The 15744-nt window shown below is 51.2% G+C and overlaps 1 protein-coding gene across 4 annotated transcripts in view; it reads right to left on the reverse strand.

Moving 5' to 3' along the window:
* Positions 1-15744, reverse strand: part of Stk32b (serine/threonine kinase 32B) — a 269438-nt gene that overhangs the window by 223781 nt on the left and 29913 nt on the right. The gene's annotated exons all lie outside the window — the stretch shown is intronic.

Below are 15744 nucleotides of genomic sequence, written 5' to 3' on the forward strand. Positions count from 1 at the left end.
AAATGAACCCATCAAAACGCCTTTGCTTCTCGGTCGGCCACCGGTGGACGCAGGCCCCAGCTCCCCTCCTCCACCAGCCGGCTGTGTTCCCTACGTTCTGAGGAAACACTCACTGCTACGGTGGGCAGGGGGTCTGTCCCTAAATGTCCAGGTCCTGGAGGCCAGGTCCCCAACACAATGGCTTTGAAAGGCAGTGTCACTTTGAGAGAGAGGGCTGGGGGTGACAGTGAGGCCACTGGGCACATCCGTGGAAGGGGTGAACGCCATCTCACAGGAGCGAGGAGGTCTCGGGGCGAGTAGCCGTGAAGCAGGTAGTGACAGAGCAGGGCCAGCCCCAGGAACCGCAGCACGGTCCCAGCTCAGCCAGTTAGGAGGGCGACGATTAGCCAATAACATGCTGGTGAGGCAGGAACGGGGGCCCTGGGTGCTGGGCGGAAACGGCACCGGCTACGGGGGTCCAACTGTCCCATCTCAAGGTGCACCTCTGAAGGACATGAGGTCAGCAGGCAAGGAGACCCCTGTTTGTCACGGCACTGTCACAACAGCCCAGGTGTGCAGTCAGCCCAGGTGTCCACCAACAGGTGGATGGATAGAGATTATGTACACACACATGTGCGCATGCACACACACACACACACACACACACACGCACACGCACACACAATGAAATATTACCCAGCCATAGAGAAGAATGAAGTCCTATCTGTACGGGAAAATGGATGGAACTGGACTATATCATCTTAGGCAAAACGAGTGTTCACTGAAACACAAATATCACATGCTTTCATATGTGGAGACTAGGAAGGCAGAGAGGGGACAGACAGGCCCCAGGGGCTATTAGGGACTGGAAAGGGTGGTGGGGGAGAGAGAGAAGCGTGGATGGACAGGATCCATGTGTGACATATGTGTGTATGAAAACATCACAATGAATCCTATTAATTTAAACCAGGCTACTCCATGCATCTGGCCCTCTCACATGCTCCTGTTGGGCTGTGATGCAGGATGAGGCTCTGGCCAAATGTAGCTGCTCAAACTTGGACTTTCCAGATCCCAAAACCATGAGTGAAAACAAACCTCTTTTTCTTATAAAGTAGTCATCCTCAGGCATTTTGTTTTAGCAGCCCAAACAGACTTTGATGATGACTCTAGTAACTAATGTCGAACCCCTGCTGTCGCTGTGCCAGGGGCTGTGTTGTGTGTTTGTGTGCCCTAGGCCACCTACTCCTCACTACACCTTGCCAGGTACATGCAACCACCTGCATTTTATAGATGAGGACACAGAGATGAGGTGATACTAAGTGTTGTCCCAGGTCACAATGCTACAAGATGATTATGTCAGGAAAGGGCAGGGAGGGTCTATCTATCATGGCTTCCACCCGAGTGGGAGCAGGACGGGTCCCAGAAGAGGAGAAGGGACACAGTACAACCTTTACTTCAGCACTGGAAGCAGGACACTTCTGCAAACAAAAGGGGACATACACTCAGCCAAACCCCAGTGAGCCAGGAACTGAAGCCAGTGCTTTGGTGAAGGGACTCAGGCTGGCCTCGTGGGTACCTGGACTGTACCCACCAGGTGACCTGGAGCAAGGCATATTTGCAAAACTGAATTTGACTTACAAGAGGCATTTGCTTAAGAAAAGTGTGCTCCTAAATGTAAATCTGCCGTGTGCACATGGGCAGGAATCTGGGTTGCATTTCATCTCTGCCTCCAGCCCCAGAGGGCAGAAATGCAAATTAAAGAAATGTTCTGAATTCTTTAAGAAACAACTCTTCCCCAAGCCTAAGCCACTCTGGTATGTAATTGGGGTAGGAGACATGCCCATGTGTCGCGATGGAGACCTCCTCTGTCACGAACTCCCAACAGGGGTGCTCCTCGCCATCACCCCTCCTGCTCCGTGAGCCCCAGGATGTCTCTCTGGGCTTTGACAAAGAGGTCATTTTGGTTTTTCTGTCTTTTTCTGCGCCCCCTTCTTCGGCTACTTGCTTGCCTCCTCCCTCTTCTCTTTCTTTCAGAGAAGCAGCTGAGGTGCCCAAAGGCCAGACAGCCCCCAGCCCCAGCTGCGTTGCAAAGGGACAGCGCAGTGTGGCCCCTTTATGGAGCCCAATCTCCTGGCAGGGGCAGCATCTCAAGGTTCAGGGGACTCTGGTGCTCTTGCCCCAAGGCTCCTGTGATGCTGCTCTCCAGTCACCTCCTCTTGGCCCAAGTATCCTGTGGACACCCACTGTGGCCACTGAATCCGCAGTACTGTATCAAGAGCCTGAGATTGCTGGCTATGCTCCCCTTGAGCTGCTCAGCTGTGTGGCCTCTGTGAATCACTCAACCTCTCTGTGCCTCCATTCAGAGGGTATGACTGGAGACCTTCTGATGTCCACTTGACTTATTCAGTGTATCTCTTTAAAGAACTGAATTAGACATGAGGTTCAAAAATCAAAACATTTCACACAAATATCCAGATTTTGGCCTCTTCAGAAAACCAGTCACCTGGCCACTCCTGGCACAGGGTCCTACAGGACAACTTGGTAGAGCTGGTAGCAGCTGCCCTCCCTGGATGGGACAAGCCACTCTTGGAAACACAGGAGCTCGTGAGTGGCCAGGGGCCTCTCATACTCACAGCCACTGCCCCCGAGGTCACTGAGCTGGGGACCAACGTAGCGCTCATCCTGTGGCAGTAACTTTCTGGCCACTCTCTTTGCCTAGAATGTTCTGCCAACCAACCTCCCACCTCCCAGGGCAAGTTCACAGACAGACCATCTCCACACAAGCCCCTCTGCCCTCCATCCTCACCTGAAGCCAAGTTCCTCTCCCACGTGCTCCAACTCCGAGGGACAATCCTGCCACAGCACCTGCCACAACAGCCCTTCCCTCCACCCAGTCGCGAACACATGTGCATGTGTGCATACACACACACACACACATGCACACGCACACACACACACACACGCATGCACACACACACACACACGCACACACACATGCACATACATGTACACACACCGGCCAGGCTGTGGAAGTCTCCTGAGGGCATGCGATGGAGAAACCAGGCCCAATTATAAAGTGAAATTCTAGGAACACCACGGTGAAGAGCTGATGGCTGGGAAGGGCTCATCCGCCCTCCTGTCGGCTCCCAAGGGAACCCGCCTCACCACGGTGCCACCTGCTGGACTGTACCCAGTGGTCTCTCGCAGCCCGACTACCTCTGGAAATGTGGACACCCAGGGCCAGAGAGCCAATGGACGCTGTGAGAGGGTCCTCTCCCCACCCGTAACTTCCTGGCCTCTAGAGGATGCAGGGCCTCACTCATCGCCAGGCCCGTTACCTGCTGTCTGCACAGAACCTCGTTGGCCTGGCTCTTAGGAACTCAGCCCTTAGGGAGGGATAGTCAAGCCGTCGTGAGTCACTGTGGCCTGTGGTGACAGCCACTTTGCAGTAACACTGACTAGTGGTGCCCTGTCTCTGTCCTGCCTGTGAACTACCTGCCACACACTGTCTGTGCCCGGGGCTGGGTCCACGCAGGTCAAGAACTCAAACCCACCGATGCTGTCATGGTTAAGGAACGGCGTCCAAGTCCCCATAACAGCCCCTGGAACCTCAGCTCAGGGCCCCGAATTCCAGAGCACTAGCTCACCTGGGTCCCCTGGGCAACTCAAGCTGAGTCTCCAGCCTCCGAGTGGTGCTTGGCCGCTTGCTGAGCGCGGGGTCTGTACCAGGTGGAAAGCACTAACTCCCCCAGGACCCGCGGGTTAGAGGATCCCTGTAGTGGGCAGACTAATGCCCTCCCCCAGGTGGCCACCTCCATTTCCTGGCACCTGCCAGGGCTGCCCTACATGGAAGGGGGATTCCGGGTGCCGTGGAGCTGGGCCTGCCGATCCCCGACCCTGAGAGGGGACAGCACCCTGATGTCTGGGTGGGACCAGTGGAGCCACCAGGATCTGAGTCCGAGTGGCCGGTGGGAGGACTCCATCAGCCTCTGCTGGTGTCGAAGACGGAGGGTGGCGGAGAGCCAGGGGGTGCAGGCCGCCTCTGGAAGCTGGGAAAGGCAAGGGATGGGCTCTCCCCAGCTTCCCACAAGGTCCAGCCTGCGGACCTCGGGGTATTACTCTAGAACCGCAAAACAGAGGAGGTCTCGGGGCGAGTAGCCGTGAAGCAGGTAGTGACAGAGCAGGGCCAGCCCCAGGAACCGCAGCACGGTCCCAGCTCAGCCAGTTAGGAGGGCGACGATTAGCCAANCGGGGAAGAGAGAAAGACGCGCTGTTTGAGCCCGTGTGGTGGTGACCTCTACGGAGCCACAGGAAGTCCCTCACATGCCCTTCACACGCTCTGCAGATGCTGAATCGGCAGCCCCTTCTTTCCCTGGAACCCACCAGGATTGACTGAGGTGCCGCAAGTCACCCCACACTGCTGAGCTGGTGGGGTGCACAGCAGGGTTCCCCTCGAGAAGCCAGCTAGGAGAGGCAGGACATCTGGGAAGAGGAAGAGGGCGTGGTTTGGCTTAGGAGGGTGGGGGCTGAACCCTGGCCCACCCCCTGGCAGCCAAGGTGGCCTGAAGCAAGGTACTTCACTCTGGGGACCTCAGTTCCCCTCCTGTGACATGGGGCTGGCGCATCCTCCCACAGAACCGCGGTAAGAGGTAACTGATGCACACACTCATGATGAAGCCTTCGGGCAGCACCGGGCCCTCTGCTGTGGACAGTGGGTTTTCAGACCAGGGACCTAGCTCGGTTCTGAGGCAAGCACAGCCTGGGGTCCCTGTGCCAGGAATAATGAAGGCAGCTGCTACCTCCCCACGCTCCCGCACCCCCGTGCACATGCCGGCTCTGCGCCATGGCTCACCCCCGCTGACTGCAGCTTCCCACACACTTTGCAACTCCTGCCACAAAGAGGTAGAGTTCCTTTCTGTCCTCTTGCACCCAAGCTGGTTGGAGACTTGATTGGGCTCGTGAAATGTGGAAGTGATGTCATATCAGTTCCAAGCCTGAGCCTCAAGACACTGATGTGACTGTGCCTTTCCTGATGGAGCCCTGGCACCACCCGTGACCAAGCACAGGACAACCAGTAGGCAGATGACCGACCACGTGGAGCAGAACTGCTTCACGCAGCCATGTCCATCCTAGACCAACCAGGGCCTGGCTGACCCACCAACGAACAGCCAACTTCTAGTGATCCAAGCCTAGCCCACATAAGCAGCCTACCCAGCTGACTTGTAGACACATACGCAATGATAAATGCTGTTGGTCTAAGCCACTGGGTTTTGGGCTGGTTTGTTATACAGCAATAACCAACTGACACACTATCTCTTCCTTATTTAATGATTGGAGAAACGTCTTAACTGCACTCACCGGGTGACCAATGAGTGGATTATCAGGGTCCCGTCTTGAGTGTCAACCTTCAAATCCTTCAGGAAGTATAACGCCAACTACATTCTTCACAGAAACAAACTACAACAACTCAAACATTCACGTGGAACCCCAAGAGGCCTCCCGTCATCAAAGCAATCCTGAGCAGAAGAACACCCCTGGAGGCATCCCGCTACCTGACTGCAAATACACTACAAGCTGCAACAGCCAAACAGCATAGTGCTGCTCAGACACCAACGAAACAGAGAAAAAGAAGCCAGTCCACCTCAGTACAGCCCAGTGTTCAACAAGGGCACCAAGGACATGCACTGGGAAAGAATTCTCTTGAATAAATGATCCTGGGGAAACTGTATGTCCCCATAGAGAGGAAGGGACTAGACCCCTCAAGTAACCACAAATGAGAGTCAGCACAACTGGACTGAGCACTGGGCCCTGAGACCAGGACGGTGAGCCTGCAGGGAGAAACAGAAACACTCAGGACATCAGTGGGGGCAACACATTTTTCATGGATTTGATCCCAAGAGCTCAGGCAACCAAAGCAAAAATTCACAAATGGCTTACATCAAATTAAAAAGTCACTTCACAGTGAAGGACTTTTCTGTGTTGATAACTGTTCTGTGTCACACCAAAGTAACAGGCAAGTTTCGGGAAGGGAGAAAATACTTGCAAACCATTCAGGCGACAAGGGACCCATGTCCAGGATACATAAGGAACACACAGTCCAGTAGCCTACGGGTACATGAAATGTGCACAGCACTGATCATCAGGGAAAGGTGAGGCAAAACCACAGTGAGCCATGCCTGACCCGTTAGAACAGCTGCCGTCACAGGCCCTGGCCGGCAACACGTGTGGGCAAAGGGGCAGAGAAAGGGAACCCTCACGCGCTGCGGTGGGAATATGAAATAGCATCATTGCAAAAAAGTCAGAAGACTCCTCAAAAAAAGAAGAAAAAACCCGCCAAAAATAGAAATGCCATTTGACCCAGGCATCCCACCACCAGGTACACATCCAAAGGACATGAAATCAGCTCGTGGAAGAGATGAGCGCACTCCATGGTAACCGCAGCACGGTTCCCAACAGCCAGGAAGGAAGTCAAGCGCGGTCTTCACTGATGGGTGAAGGGATGAGGAAAACGTGGCCCACATATACAGCGGAGTAGTACTCGGTCAAGCCAAGGAGGAAGTCCCGCCATTAAGTGAATAAGCCAGACAGACAATTGAGCACCGGGTGACCTCACCTACACATATGGAGACAGAACAGGTGATAGGAGCCAAGCACTGTGGGTGCCTGTCTCGGTCAGCTTCCCTGACCTGGGACTGAAGGACCTGACCAGCACAAGTTTAGAGGAGGAAGTTTATTTGGGGGCTCATGGTGTCATGGTCTCAGCCCATAGATGGCCGGCTCCATTCCTCAGGGTCTGAGATGAGGCAGGACATCATGGTAGAAGAGGGGTGGAGGAAAGTGGCTTAGGACCTCAGACCAGGAAGCAGAGAGAGAGAGAGAGAGAGAGAGAGAGAGGCCCTCCTCTCACCAAGGACCAAATATATACCCTGAGCACCCCCCTGTCCCCCCCCCACCTGCCTCCTCCAGCCACACCCGACCTGCTACAGTCACCACTGAGCTACTCTCTCTCAGGGGAGTGACACACAGATTAGTTCTGGCTGTTGTGACCCAATCTGTTCACCTTTAAGCCTTCTTGCATTTTGTCTCACACATTAGCTTTTGGGGGGGCACCTGATATTTAAACCATAACATTCCACCTCGGGCCCCCAAAAGCTTACGCCCATCTCACAATGAGAACTATATTTAGTCCACTTTCAGGAACCCCCTAGTCTCAACAGTTTAGGCACTGCCCAGAAGTCCAAGTCCAAAGTCTCCGGGTCTCCAGGCAAACTCTCAGCATGAGCTCCTATAGAAATCAGAGCAAGTTGCATGTATCCAATAAATAAAGGCACAGATTGAACGTTTCCATTCCATAAGGGAGAAACAGAGGCATGGATTTTGGGAGGGACCAAAGCAAGATGGAAATCCAGCTGGGCAAATAGATCCTGTGGCTCCAGGTTGAGCATCTGGAGCTCAGGGCAAGTGAGGTTCTCTCCAAACGGCTGGGGTAGCTCTGGCCCTGGGGCTTTGCTGGTTGAACCCACAGGGCCTCTGTCTTGCCTGTTTCTGATCGATTCCTGTGCTTTCCTCAGCAAACACCCCATCACACTGGCATTTCTTAATCTCGAGGGTCTGCACTGCAGCTTTGGCTTCCCTCTCACGCATCACACATCACCCTCCCGGGAGCGGCCTACGGGAACTCTGATCCTGCTGCACTTTGCCTGGCCCCTTAGGACGTCCTTTCAAATCTCGGTGGAAGCCTCCATGACCCCTAGTCCAACATCCAGCATTCCTGCAGAACGAGCACCATGTGGTCAGCACAAGGTCTGCCACTGTCTCAAGCAGTAGCCAAGCCTCCAGGGACCATGTCTGCCGCAGCCTCTGATTGGCTGGGTGGCTGAGCAGAGTGGAGCAAATTCCTAAGTCCCCTGTGCAAGGAGGGTGCCCCACCGGTCTCTTCTCAAAATAATTTTTACTTTTACTCCCTCGAGCCTGAGATGAATGTGGTCTTGCTCATTCCCAAGATACCCTCCTCTTTCCTATTGTCTCTGGACAGTCTTTAGCATTTCTTTAGTGATTATGTCCGCGCATTCTTTAGCCTGAGTTTTACTCAGTTTTCTGGTCAAACTGCAAGTTTTTCAAATCATTCTGCTTTGCTTTCTGCCCCTGATTATCACAATTGATTTGTCTAAAAGCTTCCAGCAATATCTACACAGTGTCCTGAATACTGTGCTGTCTAGGAATTTCTTCTGCCAGATTAAGTCCATCACAGTTAAATTCAGCTTCACAGAGTCTCATGACATGGACAACATGTAGACCTCTTCTCAATCGGATCGTAGCATGAACGACCTCTAGTCCCATTTCCAGCAGAGTCCTCCTTTTCCTGAAACCCCACGAGCCTTGACTTTTCTTCGCAGTCCTATCTGCATCAGGGTCTTCTGGACTCCCACCAGAATCGTCCATGAAGGCTCACTTACAACATTCAAAAGCTTTTCCTGTGTGCATCACCAAACTTTCCAAAATTCTCCCTACAAACTTCTAAAAGTTCCAGAAGCTTCTGAACCACGTGGTCAGGGTCAGGTTAGTCATAGAAACAACCCCACTTCTCAATACCCACTTCTGTTTAAATAAGCTTTTTTGTTTGCTGTGACCAAAAGACCTGCCCAGAACAATTTTAGGGGAGGAAAAGTCTATTTGGCGCTCATGGTTGTGGAAGGCTCAGTCCTAGATGGCAGGCTCCGTTGCTGTGTGCCCAAGGTGAGGCAGAACATCATGGAGAAGGGTGTGGGGGAGAAAAGCAGCTGAGAACATGGCACCAGGAAGAATAAAGAGACACTAAGCTCAGGTCACAAAATATATACCCCCAAAGTATGTCCCCAGTGACCCTCTCCTCCAGGTACACCCTACCTGCCTATAGTCACCACCCAGTTAGTCCCTATCAGGGAACTGACACATTGATCAGGTGAAGGCTCATAACCCCATCATTCACCTCTGAACTTTCTTTCATTGTCTCACACATGAGACTTGGGGGACACCTCATATTTAAACCATAACATTACCAAAGACTAGGAAACAGGGGTGTGGGGAGAGTGTGTTTACAGGTGCAAGATCACCATTGGGAGAAATGAGTTCAGGAATGGCACAGTAGGGTGACTGCAGTGAACCGTAATGAATCATGTATTTCAAATAGCGGGATCTTAAGTGTTTCCGACACAAATGACCAGTGTCACAAGTGAGGGATATGATCACCACCCTGATCATCCTCACTCATTGTACACATGGATCAAAATAGCACGGTGTACCCCAAATATGTACAACTATGATGTGTTGATGTTTTAAAATTCATGAAAAGAATCTGACTACAGTCACCCACATCAGAGACTAAGACTCACATGTTACTTTCTGGAAGACCCTTGTCCCTTACCTCCCCTCAGGTCTACGTGTGAGTGCCCTGCAGCCAGAACTTCAAGGACAACAGAGGACAGGGGAGAGGCAGTACTTGGCAATGCCCTAACGATCTGCTGAGGATCAGCATGTATAGACAAGCCTATCAAAAAGCATCTGTTAGATGCAGCTAAGGTGCCCTCCTGAGCAAGCGAGGAGCTGGGTGACTTCCAAATCCTGCGTGGTGTTGAGGAGGAGTGGCCAGTTAGCAATGACAATAAGAAGCAGCACACGCATGGGGGAAGTGTGCTCATCAGCGAGCCCTGAGGAGACCTGAGTCTGTTCTGCAGCTAACACAATTCGCAAGACGGGGTCATCTCTAAAGAAAAGCAGCTGACCTCTCACAATCTGAAGCCTGGGAAGTCCAACGTCAGGGACTGGCATCCGCAGAGGGCCTCTGTGCTGGGTCACCAGGTGGAGGGCACGACGTGGCCAGGGAGCCTTTGGGAAAGGAGGAGGGAGCAAGAAAAGGCTCACCGCAGAAGATCCCTCCCTGGAGACGCTGCGCTCCTGTGGGACACGGTCCTCCACTGTGGGCTGCAGCCCTCCCAGCCCTTGTCCCTAGGGCCCTGAGCTACTGTGGGGACTCTGCCCCATCCGCCTCAGGCAGGAATCAGGCAGGCTCCAGGGCTCCTTTTCCCTCCAACAGTGGAGATGCCAGGAGCAAAAAGAGCAGTTGGAATGACGGCGCCTCCCAATCCTAAAGCAGCAGTCAGGACCAGGAAACAGGCCCGGAGCGCTGGGACCAGCCCCGCCAAGCTCCCTCTTTCTCAGCTTCCATGTCCCCTAAGCACCTTCCCCGGGGCTGGGGGCCCAGGGACGACTGTGGCTTCCTTGGCTACTTCCTGGAATGGTCCCGGCACTCCCTGGAGCTCTACAAAGGGCCAGAGCATGAAATCCCACTCCGGTTGCTCTGAGGATTAACATTTGGCCCTGCCTTTCTGCCTGTTGGCTGCAACCCAGGCTCCTAAGTGGCAGCAGAAGTGTCCACCTTTACAGGGGGCAGGTCTCTGGCTGTGGGCTGGCAAACGTGGCCACCACCCCGTCCCCACCAGCTCAGGTGAGCTGCCAGGTGTTCCCAATTGGCCATTGATGCCAAGTTTCTAAAAGTTACCAAACAAGATCCACGGAGGCTTACAGCAGACCAAGAGCACCCTCCCAGTGACAGTTTAGAACAGAGCCTCCTCCAGCAGAGCCCCGGTGGGAAGAGGGCACCACCTGAGCGGCTGTGCACTGGGCCTTTGAGAAGCTCCTCTTTGTTGTCCAAAGGCCACTGGAATGAGGAAACCTGGAGATGGGTTTTTGTTAGAGTCTGTAAACAAGTCAAAATAACACCTGGCATTTTGCCAGGGGAATGTTAAAGTTCGTAAACAAGTCTGGATGGTGCCTGGCAAAATGCCAGAGGGAGTGGTTTGAGAAGTAACAAAAGCAAGCCATTAAGTGTGGAAATTCCTTATTGGTTGACTGATGTATCTAGTTTATGCTAATTAGATAAGCTCTGTGGAATGTATAAATACTGCTCCTGTCCTGCAATAAACGGCTCCTACTCCTGCTGTATCAATCTACACAAGTTCTTCGTCACCCCCCCTGATTATTCTGCTGCAGCCGTACTCCGGCAGATGGTGGCCCGTTACAGGGAGCCCTGGGACACTCGGGGGTAAGTGACGAAAAAAAGCTGCCGGTCCAAAGATAGGACGGGAGCAAATCTGCTCGTCCCTAGATAGGTCGAGAGGAAAAATGGCCATTTCAAGAAAATGGAGAAGATTGATACAGTATGTTTGTGTCTTGTTTTGTCTCAGTGTATTGTATTGTCTTTATGATGAAAATATGGAAGGGGTGAGAAGTAAATTACTAAGGGAAGAAGGCACCCCAGTGGAACCAAGAATAGTTAGGGCATGTGTTGATAAGAGCCCAGGAACTCTAGTCAGAAAGAAAAAGAAAGTTCAGAAGAAGAAGGATTATCACGAAAAAAGTTGCAGCAAAAGGCTATTACTAAATACTTTTCGTTACCGGAGGGTGCGTGAAGCGGAGAGGCGGCTGCCGAGTGTGCAAGCCGGTCACAGCGCAGCAAGGATTTTCCAAGAGGCGGCGGCGACTGGCCCTTCCCCGCCTCCTGGCCGGGGAGCTGGCTCTTCCACTGCCGCGAGCCCAAATCTAGACCTGACCTGGAGGCACAGTCTCGCAGGCTCTTGCTCCCTGTGCCCAGTAGCAGTTTGAGTCCGGGACACTCCCCAGGGCCATCTGGGGCTGCCCAGGCACTACAGCCAGCAGAAGACGCTACTGGTGTCCCTGATGTTTGGTCATTTTCAATGCCAATAACTAAGCTACAATGGTTCTCCCACACCTGGAAGCTGATGAGTAATGAGCACTATTAATGCTTATTTCAAATGCAAAAAAACCTTGAGATAATGTACTAAATTGTTCAGAAGGTTGTTTTCTTAGTAGAATGCTACAGGATTTTCTTTAGCCATCCGGAGTTCCTGCCTTCGTCCCAGTGCCGGTAAAGACCAAGGTGGAAGAATTTCCAGTGTTGCTGAAAACCGGACAAGACTTTGGCTGAGAAACAGACGAGACTTCGGATCAAGCTAGCTGCCTGCAGAACTTACCTGGACTGTAAATCAAGCTAGCTGCCTGCAGAACTTACCTGGACTGTGATTTACCTGGACTGTGAGTTAATCTATTGAGACACTGCTTTCTGGACTGAGACAACAAACTGTAATCTATAACAAATTGTAACTCGGTATCTTTGCTAACAGTGTCATTGCTGGTATAATTTTTCCAAGGGCTTCTTGCATGGAGCCATCAAGTGGCTTGGTATTGTGGCATTTTGTATCCTCCCTTTCTGTTTGTAGCAGGTTATTTATGGTGTTTCTGTAAAAACCACTATGGTTGTTATTTAAATTAAACAAAAGGGGGAAATGTTAGAGTCTGTAAACAAGTCAAAATAACACCTGGCATTTTGCCAGGGGAATGTTAAAGTTCGTAAACAAGTCTGGATGGTGCCTGGCAAAATGCCAGAGGGAGTGGTTTGAGAAGTAACAAAAGCGAGCCATTAAGTGTGGAAATTCCTTATTGGTTGACTGATGTATCTAGTTTATGCTAATTAGATAAGCTCTGTGGAATGTATAAATACTGCTCCTGTCCTGCAATAAACGGCTCCTACTCCTGCTGTATCAATCTACACAAGTTCTTCGTCACCCCCCCTGATTATTCTGCTGCAGCCGTACTCCGGCAGGTTTTCTTGGATCCAGGGGTCTCCCCCCAGCGGTTCTAGGAACTGCAGCAGGTGGCCGGCTGCCTTCTGCCAGGCTGCACCAGCGGCTGGGGAGGCAGGAGGCTTCCTCATCCTTCCTAACAGGAAAGTGCAGAGAAGGGGCACCTTGGTGCTCACACCTGCAGCCAGCTGCCTGGAACCCCAAGGGGGCATTTTAGTGTAGCTCCGAAGCTTTGTCTTTTAGAAGAATGATGTTCTCAACAATCACGTTATAGCACTCGCTCCTGGTAGGAAATATTTCTAAGGCATTTAAACACTTCCTAGTGCTAAGGGCACACGCTTATTGCAGAAAATACTTCTCTACATAGTAGGAAATACAGAAAAATGCACGGAAGACAACGACATCGTTTGTGATTCCACCACCCCACGAGCTCACTTGTGCCACATGCAGCAGTGAAGATTTCCCTTTCCATAGGCCACCTGCTCTTTCACTTATGTCTTGAACGTCTCCCACCACCGTCACCCAGAGACGTTACTTTCAGTGAGTAATAACAGTTCGTCATTCCCCTCTGCCACCCCAGTGCCCCTCTCAGGGGCTGCCAGTCGGGAGGGGAGCAGCAGACGGAGTTGCATGACTTTATTGGTTGAGGTACCTGCCTGCGATGGCACTGCTGACTCAAACAACTGGGTGACAATCTCAAAGAACAAATAAACACAAAGAGAAATAAACACATGGCTCTTGACGTTTACTTTTTCCTTTGTCCTCTATTATTTTTTCAACATTTTAGTTGATTTAATTCACTATCTTATAATGCCCCCTTCCTTGGGTTTGATTGAGTATGCTCACATTACTGTGCAACTGGGCCCTAATTCCTTCCACCACCCCAAGAACACGCATGGACCTATTAGCAGTTGCTCCCATTTCTACCCTCTCTCCACCTCCTGCACAAACATCAAACTACTTCCTGTTCCTTCTGTGTTTTTTTTTTAAGGTAATTCCTATTAACAAAATCATAAAACGTGTCCTTATGGGACACTTTTTCAGTTAGCATGATGTTTTCATGTGCCTGGAATGTCACAGCGTGTACCAGGAGTCTACTCTTTTTACGTCTGAATGATAATCCACTTAGGGACATGCCTCATTTTGTTTATCAGCTGATAACCATTTGGATTGTTCCTACTTTCTGTCTCTTAGGAATAATTCTGTGTTTTTGTGTGAGCATGGGTTTTCAGTTCTCCTCAGGATACACCCAGGAATAGAACTGCTACGTCCAGTTGTGGTTCTCTTTTCCCTGTTTGAGGAAATGACAAAGTGCCTCTTGCAACATCTGGCACCCACCAGCAAGGTGTGAGGGTGTAAGTCTAGTTATTCTGCTTCACCACAGTTCTTATTCCATCCTACCGAGAAGGAAGACGCACATCACTGTGGTTTGGATCCACATTTTCCTAATGACTCACGATACACAGCATCTTTGCATGTGCTTATTCTTCATCTATATGGATGATAGATAAGTGTTTCCTCAAGTCCTTTGTCCATTTTGAAATTATCTTATTTGTCTTTTTATTGTTTGATTACGACAGTTTTCATATATTCTGTAAAAATAGACCCTTATCAAATACATGATTTGTAGAGTTTCTCCTGTTCTGAGGGTTGTCTTTACACTTTCCTGATAGTATCCTTTGATACCCAAGTCTTTAACGGGGATGAAATCCCGCTGACCTACTTTTCTGCTGGTTGCTTGTGCTTTTGGAATCGTCTGTGGGAAACCTTGGCCCTGTCCAAGGTCTGGCTTTCAATAAGGACGATATTGGCCTCATAGAACCAGCAGGAGGTGTTCCCTATTCTCATATGATAAGAAAGACTGAGAAGGATTGGTATTCAATGATCGCAGGATTCACCAGTGAAACCCTCTGGGCCCGAACTGTTCTTTTTTGGAAGCTTTTTGATTACTATCCAAGAGGAATCTACCTCAATTTTCTATTTGTTCTTAGGTCAGGTTGGTAGTTTCTGTGAATCTGTCCCTTTGATACAGGTCATATAATTGATTGACACACAGCTATTCCAAGGTTGCCTCACACTGTTTTATTCCTACAGTTTCTGCTCTCGTTCCTGACTTCAGAACCTCGAGTCTTCTCTCCTTCTGAGTCTAGCTAAAGCCTTGACAATCTCAAAGAATAAACTTCAGCTCTGTGGGTTTTCTCCTTGTTTTGCTGTCTCTTTTGTCATTTATGTCCCTTCTGATCTCCATTACTTCCCTCCCCAGTTGCTTATTGACAGCTCCCTGGCTGCCAAGCTGCGCGGCCAGCCTCCTGGCCCTGCTGAGAAGACCCAGCAATGTGTGGAGCAGCAGAGGGGCCCTGGTGGGTTGGAGCGCAGGCCGCAGACTGGGCCTGCAGACTCACGGAGCCCACTGTGCAGGCCTGCTGGGCCCGAGGCATTGCGGCCAAGGCAGGCCAAACTGTCACCCTTTGGTGGTCAGGCCTGGGGACACTACAGAGGCATGGTGCAGAGCCTGCTGCATGCAGCACCACAGCCAGGAACCTGCAAGCACAGACCATGCAACGACCTCAACCTCCTGCTTCCTGACCTGCAGCCAGAAAATGGAAGGTTAGGACTCACGTTGGCCAACAGTGTTAGGACTGTTCCCATCCCTAAGTAGCACAAGGTTGGGCCAACAGCAGTGGCCCTCGACTAGCACCCTCGGGTGGAAAAAACCTGTTATCGGGTTCCCTCTTGCGCTGCCAGAGTTCTGTTCCTGTTTCTGTTTCTTCAATAAATCCTACTCTTACACTCACTTGTCCTGGTCTGTGGGTTTCATTCTTCAAATTCATGAGACCAGAGCCCGGAAAGAAGAAGAAATTGATGGTGGGCTGCTGGGGTCTGCTGCAACCCTGGAGGGCCTGGCCCATTAAGAGCTGCCACACGTCTGGACTGCAGAGGCCTGCAACCTTCCACAGATCCCAGCCACCAGCACAAGCAGAGAAACTCCAGCCTCACTGCCAGCAGGAACAGGGAACTGAGTTTCATCTCAAAACTTTGGTTTCATTATTACCATGTATTATAAGCTTTCTATATCATATTTGTATTATATTATATTTCTATATGATGTGCCCATTACATAGTCCTA

Source organism: Marmota marmota, unplaced genomic scaffold (genome assembly GCF_001458135.2).
Source record: "Marmota marmota marmota unplaced genomic scaffold, marMar, whole genome shotgun sequence".
Classification (NCBI taxonomy): Eukaryota; Metazoa; Chordata; class Mammalia; order Rodentia; family Sciuridae; genus Marmota; species Marmota marmota.